Below are 13,272 nucleotides of genomic sequence, written 5' to 3'. Positions count from 1 at the left end.
TGTGGTGAGGTTTGTGAATAATAGACATCCAGAACTGAAGGTGCAGAAATAATTGCTTTTGATTTTATTTTTATTTTTCATGCAGTTTTTCCTTTGCCAAAGCACGTACCATCCTAGAGAGCATGTTTCTGTACTTATGAAATGTGTTTACTGCCACCTGTTACCCCAAAGTCAAGATGTACATACATTTGGTTGTGTATCCAGACTGCTTCTAGTGATACATTATCACTGGCTGGGATCTAGATGCAAATGGTGATATAGATGGTGCCTGATGCTTTCATACTTTGCTGATAACAATAAATTTTTTGCTATTATTAAAGTCATGTCTGGGTTTGCTAATGTTAAAACTGTCTGCAGAGATTAAGTGTCAGGTATTCGCTAGATCTTTCGCATGAAGGGTCTAGGGCATGAAGAGAGGGATTGTGCGAGGAGTCTTACTACTCCCACATCTGTTGTTCAAGGCCCAGGCACAACTGCAGTCCCTTTACTTGGGAAGCATAGACACTTCTTTCTAGAGCCACTCAGTCACTACGAAGTGGGCAGAGAGAAGGGATGGCCTAGCCCCATACACCTCCTCACCACCCAACTAACTAACTGGGTATACAAGGGATTAGCATCCGAACAGATGGTGCAGTGTGTGCATTCCCCCTGCACTAAAGAGTTGGAGGAACAATCCCTCCTGGAGTCCTTCCTGCAGCCAGGTGGCTCAGCATCATTATCCTGGTAAATGTCAAAGCAACCAATGGGTGAGATAAGAGATTGATGCATGGGTGGGTAAGAAACTGGGAGAGAGGGGAGAAGGTTGTGCTGAAAGGTGAACTATTGGACTGGAAGGAGGTCACTAGTGGAGTTCCTCAAGGATCAGTCTTGGGACAAATCAGTCAATGTTTTTATTAATGAGCTTAGCACAAAAAGTAGGAGTGTGTTAATGTAATTTGCTGATGATACAAAGTTGGGGTGCATTGTCAATGCAGAGCAGGATGAGAATATTATACAGGAAGACCTGGATGACCTTGAAGACTGGAGTGACAGAAATTGTATATTACAAAGTGCAAAGTTATACATTAATGGTCTACTAATAAGAGTTTCTGCAACGAGCTGGGGACTCATCAGTTGGAAGTGACAGAGGAGAAGAGACACTGGGTGTATTAGTTGATCCAAGGTTGACTACGAGCCACCAAGCTAAGTGGCTGTGAAAGAGGCAAATGCAATCCTAGGGTGCATTCAGACTGACAGAAACCTTGGGGTTTTTTTTTGCCTTCCTCTGCAGCATGTGGGAACAGGTCACTTGGAAGGATTATCTGGGTACATTTCTCCTAACCAGTCCCACCCCTACTGTACAGCTACTTTGCTTGCAATAATTTCCTTGGCTGTATGAGGGAGACTTCACAGAGGGTGGATACTTGGCCCAAACTGCCACAATTCTTCAGAACCACCCACATGACAACACAACCAGTAACCCCAGACACCCAGAGCCCCTCACTGTAGCAGGCACATCTCATTCATCACCTGAACAACACACAACACAACACACTCATTCACCCAGTTCATCTATTTATGATTACTTAGAGATACCTGTCTGGGGAGCCATCTGACACACAACACCAACCAACACACCCAATAACCCAAATACACAGCACCATAAAATCAGCACAGCCAATAACCCTGAACTCACACTGCCCTAAAACCGGCACACCCAATAACCCCCCAAAACAGCACATCCAATAACCCCAAACACACGTCAGTACAAAACCAGCACACTCAATAACCCCTCCAACCAATAACCCCAAACATGCGTCATCTTAAAACCAGCACACCCACTGACCTTGAGTGTACATTGCCATAAAACCAGTACACCCAATTACCCCAAACACACATCGCCATAAAACCCGTACACCCAATAACCCCAAACACACACCACCCTAAAACCAGCACACCCAATAACCCCCGAAGGATCTGCAAAAAACACCTGGTGCTGAATTCTCCTCATATCGGAGCAGAGCCCAGTGTAGGGATGGGTTGTGGGCAGGGCAGGTCAATGCACAGGCACTCTAGACATTTGTGATGAGGCCATTTTCTGTAACCAATATGGAGTTGCTCACAAACTGAGAGCATGTGATTTAGTGGAATGAGCAGTGTTGTGGCCTGGCACTCACTGACATTTGTCCCTGCAGTCCCTGCCTCCTGACGAGGGGCAGGCAGGCCAAATTGGAACGAATGGTTTTGTGACCCTATGTGCCAGGGCGCCATGCCACTCACTCAAGGGAGTGATGTGCTTTCAGTTTGTATGCAAACCCTCCCCAGTGGGTGAGTGGGCTGAGATAGTCCGCACAGCTGAGACGCACATTGCCATTCCTGGCACAGCAAAGGAGAGAGGAGGGCACTGGGTAAAGAAATCACCTCCCATTTCCTAGTAAACAAAAAGGATAAATACACACCAAAACGGAGAGAAGAGACCAGCGAGTGGTGTTTGGGATTCAGCTGGAACTGGTGGAGGTGGTGATGGTATCTGGGTCCCTGGCTCTGGCCTGGGCTGGTCAGGACAACACTTAGGATCACAATCTGATGGTCTGGGGTCCCAGAGATGGTGGGGGTGGCCTCCATATGGGTGAAGCTCCTCCAGTTGCCAATTTTTCTCCCAAAGTCTCTTTGTTTAAGGACCCCAAAAGGGAGCAATGGATGGAACTGCCCGTCCCCTCATTACTTTGTCCATCAGTTAGGCCTAATTTCCAACACACCAATTTTAGTTTATTGATTTTTGGTCTCCTTTTCCCTTTGATTTCCAGGCATGATCTTTACACAGTCCTTGAATTATATCAGGAGGCTTTTTTGTTTGTTCTAATTCAGTCTCTGTCTCGCTTTTGCAACTTTTCTATGAACATTTGGTTATTGCGACATTCTGTGACCTTTCATTCACATCGCACAGCTGAGCTCACAATTAGGGCAAATTTATCGGCCCAATGATCACATCAGGGCTGCTGCCTGAGCTCTGGTGGGGAGCACCTCCTACGCTGGGTGAATCCTCTGGAAGGGGCTCTCATGAATCGGGCCCTGCAGTGCGAAGTCCAAAGACTTTCCTGGGCACACATCTCGGGTGTTAATCCATTGTTTTGCAGCACAACAGATTTTTGTGGTTTTTCACAGTACAGCTCACTGGATCCTTCACTGTCCTGGCTGTGCCTGATGGACTCATTTCACCAGTTCTTGGTGCCCCTCCTTCCTTCCTCACGAAGCAGCTGATGACTGCATCTCGTGCCCAATGAGGACACTGCTCAGTGACAATGTCCCAGCTGCAGAAGCTTCATATTAAATCCAAATATAATGAGAGCTAGTTAGTTAATCATAAAATCCCAGACCAAATCCCATGTGCTGTGTGACTTCTTCCTACAGGAACCCGTGGAAGTCTCTCAATCTGATAAAAACATGTCTGAAAATGGCCTGCTAAACCTCAAACTCCCAACAGTTTATGCTTCATACACCAGAGTCAAGATGACTTTGTAACCCTGGCCCTAATGTTTAGCCCCATTCTTTTATCAATAACTTGACAGCTTTCTGCCCAAACTCTGAGAGACCCTCCCTTACACACAGTAGAGCGACTCCTTCCTACATAACTTCCTACACATGGAACAGTCCCGGAGAACAAGGGATCGCTAGTTGAACTGAGGTAGGAAATCTGTAGTCTGTCAGGACACTTGTCCCTTGGAGTGTGTGTGTGTGTGTGTATGAGGGAGAGGGGATGTTTCAGGGGTGGAGTGACTGTTGTAAGGGAGATGACAAAAGATTTGGCAGAGGTCAGGCTGCTTTTCACTGAGGGTGGGAAGGTTTCAGTAGCAGAGGCCCGTCAGGGGGCCTGTCAGGTGCAGGCCTCAGGACCACTGGGCTGTGGTCAGGTTAAAGCTCCTGTTACGTGTGACAATGACTCTGAGCTAAAAGTCTTGCAGAACCCAAGTTAGAGCCACCAAAGAGACAGGTCCTGAACTGATTAGAAAACAACCACACACTCATGGCCTGGGCAGGAATGAAGGAGCTGGGCTCTCTCTCTCTCACACACACCTAACACGCGCACACTCACACTACATGGTCTCTCTCTCTCTCTCTCTCTCACACACACAAACACACACACACACGCTGCCTACATGGGCTCTCTTTCTTTCTCACATACGCGCGCACCCCCTCCCCCCCGCACATGTTCTGCAAAATCTGCAGCTAGAGACAGGAAGGGAAAGAGAAACTACTCTGAGTGTGGGAGACAGAGAGACCTGCAGCTGCTGCTCAGGAAGAGCCTGAACGGGAGAGGGAACAGAAACCTCAGCAGAGTGTGTCTGGTGACCACAGCCACCCAGAGACGTGTATGTGCATGAAACAGATACAAAAACAGGAAAGGAGCGAGAAAGTAGCACTGTGTAGTTAACCAGCACCCTTCAGTTAGCACATTGCAGCTATAGGGACAGGAAAGACCAGAATATTTAGCTACATTTAATTATGCACAAGATTCTTAAAGTGCCGTAGGATGCTTGTTAGCTGCCCCAGGAAACAAAAACATGCAAATGTATTTCATGTAATACAATGATATTGTATAGGGCAGGGGTAGGCAAACTATGGCACGTGTGTCAAAGGCGGCACGTGAGCTGATTTTCAGGGGCACTCACACTGCCCAGGTCCTGGCCACCAGTCTGGAGTCTCTGCATTTTAATTTAATGTTAAATAAAGCTTCCTAAACATTTAAAAAACCTTATTTACTTTACATACAACAATAGTTTAGTTATATATTATAGACTTATAGAAAGAGACCTTCTAAAAACATTAAAATGTATGACTGGCATGCAAAACCTTAGAGTGAGTAAATGCAGACTCAGCACACCACTTCTGAAAGGTTGCCAACCCCTGGTATAGGGTGTTGTTCATGCAGCCATCTCACAATATACCTATCTCCTAGAACTGGAAGGGACCCCAAAAAGGTCATGGAGTCCAGCCTGCTGCTTTCACTAGCAGGACCAATTTTTGCCCCAGATCCCTAAGTGGCCCCCTCAAGGATTGAACTCACAACCCAGGGTTTAGCAGGCCAATGCTCGAACCACTAAACTATCCCTCCTTCCCAATATTGCAGAGTAGTGACCCCTGACACCTAGATTTAAGTATTATACCTGCTTTGGGAAGTATCTGTGATGCAAGAGACTTCCCAGTGTGCATGAGCAATGAGTCTCTCCCCATTAACAGCTGAAATCACTGAGAGCTGTGATAAGTAGGGGGCCCTGAAGATATTTTGGTGTGGTAAATGGAATGGCTGGTGGAGTGGTGTAGCCAGTAGGTAGCAGTGCAGCAACTGAATATACCTCTGAACTCTGGGTCTATACTATCCAAGGGCAGCAGCTGTGGGTGAGGTGCAGGGAAAGGACAGGCATATTAGTGGGGCTTTTGGGTTGCTGGACTTCTTGGCTCATGATTTATGTTTATGAATCTGGTGTGTGGTGTTTCCCCAAAATAATGCCACATTGTTTCTCTCCATTTATTAAAAGGTTTTGCTACACTCAGACTCTGTGCTTGCAAGAGGGGGAAGTATTGCCTCTTAAAGGTGCCCAGGGGGTGGTGTGTAATTGTCCCAGGTCACTGGGTGGGGGCTCAAGCAGGTTTTGCATTGTGTTATTGAAACGGAACCCCTGGATACTGAACCCAGCCCTTGTTGTTGCCGACTCTGACAGGCAGAAGGGTTACATGTAGATAGAATCAGGTAGGTAGCCATGTGGGGAACTTACAGACACAGTATCTCCAACCTCAAGCATCAAACACCAGGAGTCAGGCCCTAAAAATTATGAGATTTGTAAAGATGAAAACATTTTGGGTTCTTTTTATTTTCTTTCTGGGTTTAATTATTATTTATTATTTGTGTTATTGTAGCACCTTGGAGCCCCAACCATACCCCAAGATCCCCTTGTTATAGGCACTATACAAACAGTACAAAATGGTGGTCCTTGCCCCAAAGAGCTTACAATATACGTATGAATTAAGAAACAATAGATGGGTACAAGCAGAGCAAGTCATGACAATAATGGCTAGCATGAAAGGCAGTAGTCTCTCCACACCAGCAGCCTCACCATTGTCAAATTTTTGTAGGCCACGTGGCAAAGAGATTTTTAAGGAGGGATTTGAAGGTGGATAATAAGGTAGCTTTGCAGGTGTTTTCAGGGAGCCCCTCCCAAATCTGAGGGGCAGCACTAGAGAAAGCACAAAGGGGTTTGTTTGAAAATCTAACAAGTGGACTATGGAGGCTGGCGTCATGACCCACTTTGGGGGTGGGAGTTGACTTCTCAATAGTGAATGGGAGATGATAGGTGGGGAGTGGATAGGTCATGAAGGGCCTTGAAAGTGAAGACAAGTAGCGTATGTCTGGTATGATAGACATGATAGACAGCTGCAGCAGCACAGCAGCCAGCAAACAGAGCTGTAAAGAGAGGAACATAAGATAAGAACATCAGAACGGCCGTCCTGGGTCAGACCAAAGGTCCATCTAGCCAAGTATCTGTCTACCGACAGTGGCCAATGCCAGGTGCCCCAGAGGGAGTGAACCTAACAGGCAATGATCAAGTGATCTCTCTCCTGCCATCCATCTCCATCCTCTGCCGAACAGAGGCTAGGGACACCATTCTTCGAGTGGGACTTCTATTGGAGGAGAAGATTTACAGGATTTAGGTGGGAAGCCTATGACAGATACAGAGGCAGCAGTTGTAGTGACCCAAGCAGTGGAAGACACAATGAGGATGACTGGATGTGGAAGCTGCAGCATGTACATGATCCTGGAGGCGGTACCTGAAAAGAGTTTTGTCTGCATGAAGTGTCGCTGATAGAGCTGATGGAAGAAAATATCCAAGGATTGGAGATGCAGGTGGAAACTCTGGTCGAGTTTAGAAGGGGGTTCGAGCGGGTGATGGAGCAAAGACATGAGGAGGCCGAAGGGAAAACCTCAGACTTGCAGATGGAAGCGGGACCAAAGAACCCTGAGGGGAGACTGCTGGGTGAGGTGGAAGCATGTGACTAATAGAACCAGGCAGAGGAAAAGACGGGCCAGTGAAGGAGAACTGGAGCTCAGGAACAGGTTTGCAGAGTTGGAAAATGAAGAAGGGGCACAGCAGGTGGTCGCTGAAGGTGAGAGGGCAAGGAAAAAGAGAAGAGCAGCTAGTCCTATAAGGAGAGGGGAAGAGTCAATCGAGATGACACCAAACATGAGCCCCAGGAGGATACGGGATGGGTTGCAGAGGATTGCAAGGGCGTACAGGAATCGAGAGGACTTGCAGCCAGAGGGAACAAGGGATAGACTGGAGAATCGCACCATCACCAGGAAAAGGCAGGTCTATGTGATTGGGGACTCCTTACTGAGAAGAATAGACAGGCCTGTAACTAGAGCTGATCCAGAGAACAGACGGGTGTGCTGTCTGCCGGGTGCTAAGATACGGGATGTGGACCTGAGGCTGAAGAGGATCCTAACGGGAGTGGGAAAGAATCCATTGATTGTCCTTCATGTGGGAATGAATGATATGGCTAGATTCTCGCTGGAACGTATCAAGGGAGACTATGCCAGGCTGGGAAAGATGCTTAAGGAAATCGAGGCTCAGGTGATCTTCAGTGGGATTCTGCCTGTTCCTGGAGAAGGGCAACAAAGGTGTGACAAGATTATGGCAATCAATGGATGGCTCAGGCAGTGGTGCTATAAGGAGGGCTCTGGGATGAATGGCCACTGGGAGGCATTCATGGAAGAGGACTCTTCTCTCGGGATGGACTTCACCTGAGTAGGGAGAGAAATAGACTTCTAGGATGGAGGCTGGCACAACTGATTAAGAGAGCTTAAAACTAGGAATTGGCGGGAGATGGTTGGGAGATATCCAGGTAACCTCCATGCCGGAGTTCAACATTGAGTGGGAAGAAAACGAAGCAAGAAAGGATACTGTCGTGGGTAGGAGAATGGACATACAGAGGAAGGATATTGTAGATACAATTCTAATAGGTGATACTGGCAGTAGAATGTCTGGGCCTAATCAGGTAAAGATTGTGAGTGAACCAAACAACAAGAATTAAGATGTTTGTACACCAATGCGAGGAGACTAGGTAACAAAATGGAGGAACTAGAGTTACTGGTGCAGGAAGTGGAACTGGATATTATAGGGATAACAGAAACATGGTGGAATAGTAGTCATGACTGGAGTATAGGTATTGAAGGGTATGTGCTGTTTAAGAAGACAGAAATAAAGGCAAAGGCGGTGGAGTAGCATTGTATATCAATGATGAGGTAGACTGTAAAGAAATAGGATAGGGATAGGATACAGAGGGACCTAGACAAATTAGAGGATTGGGCCAAAAGAAACCTGATGAGGTTCAATAAGGACAAGTGCAGAGTCCTGCTCTTAGGACGGAAGAATCCCATGCACTGCTACAGACTAGGGACCGAATGGCTATGCAGCAGTTCTGCAGAAAAGGACCTAGGGGTTACAGTGGATGAGAAGCTGGATATGAGTCAGCAGTGTGCCCTTGTTCCCAAGAAGGCTAACGGCATTTTGGGCTGTATAAGTAGGGGCATTGCCAGCAGATCGAGGGATGTGATCATTCCTTTCTATTCGGCATTGGTGAGGCCTCATCTGGAGTACTGTGTCCAGTTTTGGGCCCCACACTACAAGAAGGATGTGGAAAAATTGGAAAGAGTCCAGCAGAGGGCAACAAAAATGATTAGGGGGCTCGAGCACATGACTTACGAGGAGAGGCTGAGGGAACTGGGATTGTTTAGTCTGCAGAAGAGAAGAATGAGGGGGGATTTGATAGCTGCTTTCAACTACCTGAAGGGAGGTTCCAAAGAGGATGGATCTAGACTGTTCTCAGTGGTGGCAGATGACAGAATAAGTAGTAATGGTCTCAAGTTGCCGTGGGGGAGGTTTAGGAAACACTATTTCACTAGGAGGGTGGTGAAGCACTGGAATGGGTTACCTAGGGAGGTGGTGGAATCTCCTTCCTTAGAGGTTTTTAAGGTCAGGCTTGACAAAGCCCTGGCTGGGATGATTTAGTTGGGGATTGGTCCTGCTTTGAGCAGGGGGTTGGACTAGGTGACCTCCTGAGGTCCCTTCCAACCCTGATATTCTATGATTCTATGATTCTATGAAATAAGAAGGGATGGAATTGATAAGACTGAGTCTATCTGGGCAAAAATCACATTGGGAAAGAAAGCTATTAGAGCCTCCCCTGAGATAGTACTTGGGGTGTGCTACAGACCACCAGGATCTGATCTGGATATGGATAGAGACCTCTTTAATGTTTTTAATGAAGTAAATACTAATGGGAATTGTGTGATCATGGGAGACTTTAACTTCCCAGCTATAGACTGGAGGACAAGTGCTAGTAATAATAATAGGGCTCAGATTTTCCTAGATATGATAGCTGATGGATTCCTTCACCAAGTAGTTGCTGAAATAACAAGAGGGGATGCCATTTTAGATTTGGTTTTGGTGAGTAGTGAGGACCTCATAGAAGAAATGGTTTTAAGGGATAACCTTGGTTCGAGCGATCATGAGCTAATTCACTTTAAACTAAATGGAAAGATAAACAAAAATAGATCTGTGACTAGGGTTCTTTATTTCAAAGGGCTAACTTTAAAGAATTAAGGAAATTAGTTAGGGAAGTGGATTGGACTGAAGAACTTGGGGATCTAAAGGTGGAGGAAGCCTGGGATTACTTCAAGTCAAAGTTGCAGAAACTATCAGAAGCCTGCATCCCAAGAAAGGGGAAAAAATCATATGCAGGAGTTGTAGACCAAGATGGATGAGCAAGCATCTCAGAGAGGTGATTAAGAAAAAGCAGAAAGCCTACAAGGAGTTGAAGATGGGAAGGATTAGCAAGGAAAGCTACCTTATTGAGGTCAGAACACGTAGGGATAAAGTGAGAAAGGCCAAAAACCATGTAGAGAAGGGAATTAAAATCAATAGTAAAAGGTTCTATAGCCATATAAATAAGAAGAAAACAAAGAAAGAAGAAGTGGGACTGCTAAACACTGAGGATGGAGTGGAGGTTAAGGATAATCTAGGCATGGCCCAATATCTAAATAAATACTTTGCCTCAGTCTTTGATGGGGCTAATGAGGATCTTAGGGATAATGGTAGGATGACAAATAGGAATGAGGATATGAAGGTAGATATTACCACATCCGAGGTAGAAACCAAACTCGAACAGCTTAATGGGATGAAATCAGGGGGCCCAGATAATCTTCATCCAAGAATATTAGTGGAACTGGCACATGAAATTGCAAGCCCATTAGCAAGAATTTTTAATGAATCGGTAAACTCAGGGGTTGTACCGTACGACTGGAGAATTGCTAACATAGTTCCTATTTTTAAGAAAGGGAAAAAAAGTGATCCGAGTAACTATAGGCCTTTTAGTTTGACATCTGTAGTATGCAAGGTCTTGGAAAAAAAATTGAAGGAAAAAGCAGTCAAGGAGATTGAGGTCAGTGGTGATTGGGACAAAATACAATATGGTTTTGCAAATGTTAGATCGTGCCAAACCAACCTGATCTTCTTTGAGAAGGTAACAGATTTTTTAGACAAAGGAAATGCAGTGGATCTAACTTACCTCGATTTCAGTAAGGCATTTGATACGGTTCCACATAGGGAATTATTAGTTAAATTGGAAAAGATGGGGATCAATATGAAAATTGAAAGGTGGATAAGGAACTGGTTAAAGGAGAGACTACAACGGGTCATGCTGAAAGGTGAATTGTCAGGCTGGAGGGAGGTTACCAGTGGAGTTCCTCAGGGATTGGTTTTGGGACCAGTCTTATTTAATCTTTTTATTACTGACCTTGGCACAAAAAGTGGGAATGTGCTAATAAAGTTTGCGGATGACATGAAGCTGGGAGGTATTGCCAATACAGAGATGGACCAGGATATCATACAGGAAGATCTGGATGACCTTGTAAACTGGAGTAATAGTAATAGGATGAAATTTAATAGTGAAAAGTACAAGGTCATGCATTTAGGGATTAATAACAAGAACTATTGTTATAAATTGGGGACACATCAGTTGGAAGTAATGGAGGAGGAGAAGGACCTCGGAGTATTGGTTGATCACAGGCTGACAAAGAGCCCCCAATGTGATATGGCCGTTAAAAAAGCTAATGAGGTTTTGGGGGGCACCAGGCGAGGTATTTCCAGCAAAGATAAGGAGGTGTTAGTACCGTTATACCAGGCACTGGTGAGACCTCATCTGGAGTACTGTGTGAATTCAAACTGGAACAGGTTCAGAGAAGGGCTACTAGGATGATCCGAGGAATGGAAAACCTGTCTTATGAAAGGAGACTCAAAGAGCTTGGCTTGTTTAGCCTAACCAAAAGAAGGTTGAGGGGAGATATGATTGCTCTCTATAAATATATCAGAGGGATAAATATCAGGGAGGGAGAGGAATTATTTAAGCTTAGTACCAATGTGGACACAAGAACAAATGGATATAAACTGGCCAGCAGGAAGTTTAGATTTGAAATTAGACGAAGATTTCTAACCATCAGAGAAGTGAAGTTCTGGAACAGCCTTCCAAGGGGAGTAGTGGGGGCAAAAGACATATCTGGCTTCAAGACTAAGCTTGATAAGTTTATGTGGGGATGGTATAATGGGATAGCCTAATTTCGGCAATTAATTCATCTTAGACTACTAGCAGTAAATATGCCCAGTGGCCTGTGATGGGATGTTAGATGAGGTGGGATCTGAGTTACTACAGATAATTCTTTCCTGGGTGTCTGGCCGGTGAGTCTTGCCCACATGCTCAGGGTTTAGCTGATCGGCATATTTGGGGTCGGGAAGGAATTTTCCTCTAGGGCAGATTGGCAGAAGCCCTGGGTGTTTTTCGCCTTCCTCTGCAGCATGGGGCACAGGCCACTTGCTGGAAGATTCTCTGGAACACTTGCTGGAAGATTTAAACCATGATTTGAGGACTTCAATGGCTCAGACACAGGTTTGATACAGGAGTGGGTGTGTGAGATTCTGTGGCCAGCATTGTGCAGGAGGTCAGACTAGATGATCATAATGGTCCCTTCTGACCTTAAAGTCTGTGAGTCTATGATTGATTCTATGGCAGACATGGAGGTGCCCGTGTTGGGATGCAAAGAGAGAGCTGGTCACAGTGATGGGCTAGGAGCATGACATTCTGAATGGATATGAGGGACGCAAGGTTGCATTTGTCAAGGCCAGAGTAACTGAGACATAAGATGCTAGAACTTGGATGAGCATTTTAGCTGTGTGGATGGACAGGAAAGGACGTATCTTAGAGATATTACGCAGAAAGATTCAGTAAGACTTACACGCAGCCTGGATGTGAGGCCCTAGAGAGAGATGCATGTTGAAGATGATTCTTAGGTTGCAGGCCTGAGTGACAGCGAGAATGGTGGTGGTGTTCACAGTGATCAAGAAAGGAGGTAGTGGAGAGGATTTTTTGGAGGGGAAGTTAAGAGCTCTGTTTTACCATGTTGAGCTTGAGATGACAGACGTCCATGAGACAGGCTGAGCATTTAGTTTGGACAAATGGAGTCAGGTCTGGAGTAGAGAGGTAGATCTGAGAGCTGTCAGCATAGGGATGGTAATTGAATCTGTGTTTGTGGATGAAATTGCCTGGAGATAAGGTAGAGATAGCAAGGAGAAAGGGACCAAGAACAGAGGCCTGTGGAACCCACACAGAAAGCTGGAGGGGCAATGAGGTTTTTGGCTCTTTAGGGAACATTTGGTTCAAGTTCTCAAGCTCTTCTCTGCAAGCATAAGGGCTATAGGAGCTGCCATATTGAGTCAGACCATGATCCATCTTGCCCAGTGTCCTATCTCCAACAGTGTCCCATACCAGAGCTCCAGGAGGAGGGTACAGAACAGAGCAATTATGGAGTGATCCATCCCTGTCTTCCACTTCCAGCTTCTGGCAATCAGAGGCTTAGAGTCGCCCTGAGAACTGGGCTGCATCCCTGACCATCCTGGGCTCATAGCCATTGATGGACTTATTCTCCATGAATTTATCAAGTTATTTTTTCAAGCCTTGTTGTATTTTGGCCACCACCGCATTCCATGGCAATGAGTTTTACAAGTTAGTTGTGCGTTCGGTGAAAGCTATTTCCTCTTGTTTATATTAAACCTGCTGCCTATTAATTCTCCTAAGGAAGCCATTCCATACCACTGATCATCATTGTGCCCCTTCTCTGAACCTTTTCCATTTCCACTATATCTTTTTGGGAGGGGATGCACAGAACTGAACACGGTATTCAAAGGG

The sequence above is a fragment of the Mauremys mutica genome, chromosome 2, assembly GCF_020497125.1.
Source record: "Mauremys mutica isolate MM-2020 ecotype Southern chromosome 2, ASM2049712v1, whole genome shotgun sequence".
In the NCBI taxonomy this organism is placed as follows: domain Eukaryota; kingdom Metazoa; phylum Chordata; order Testudines; family Geoemydidae; genus Mauremys; species Mauremys mutica.
The sequence above is the reverse complement of the archived record's forward strand: the minus strand, read 5'-3'. Positions refer to the sequence as shown.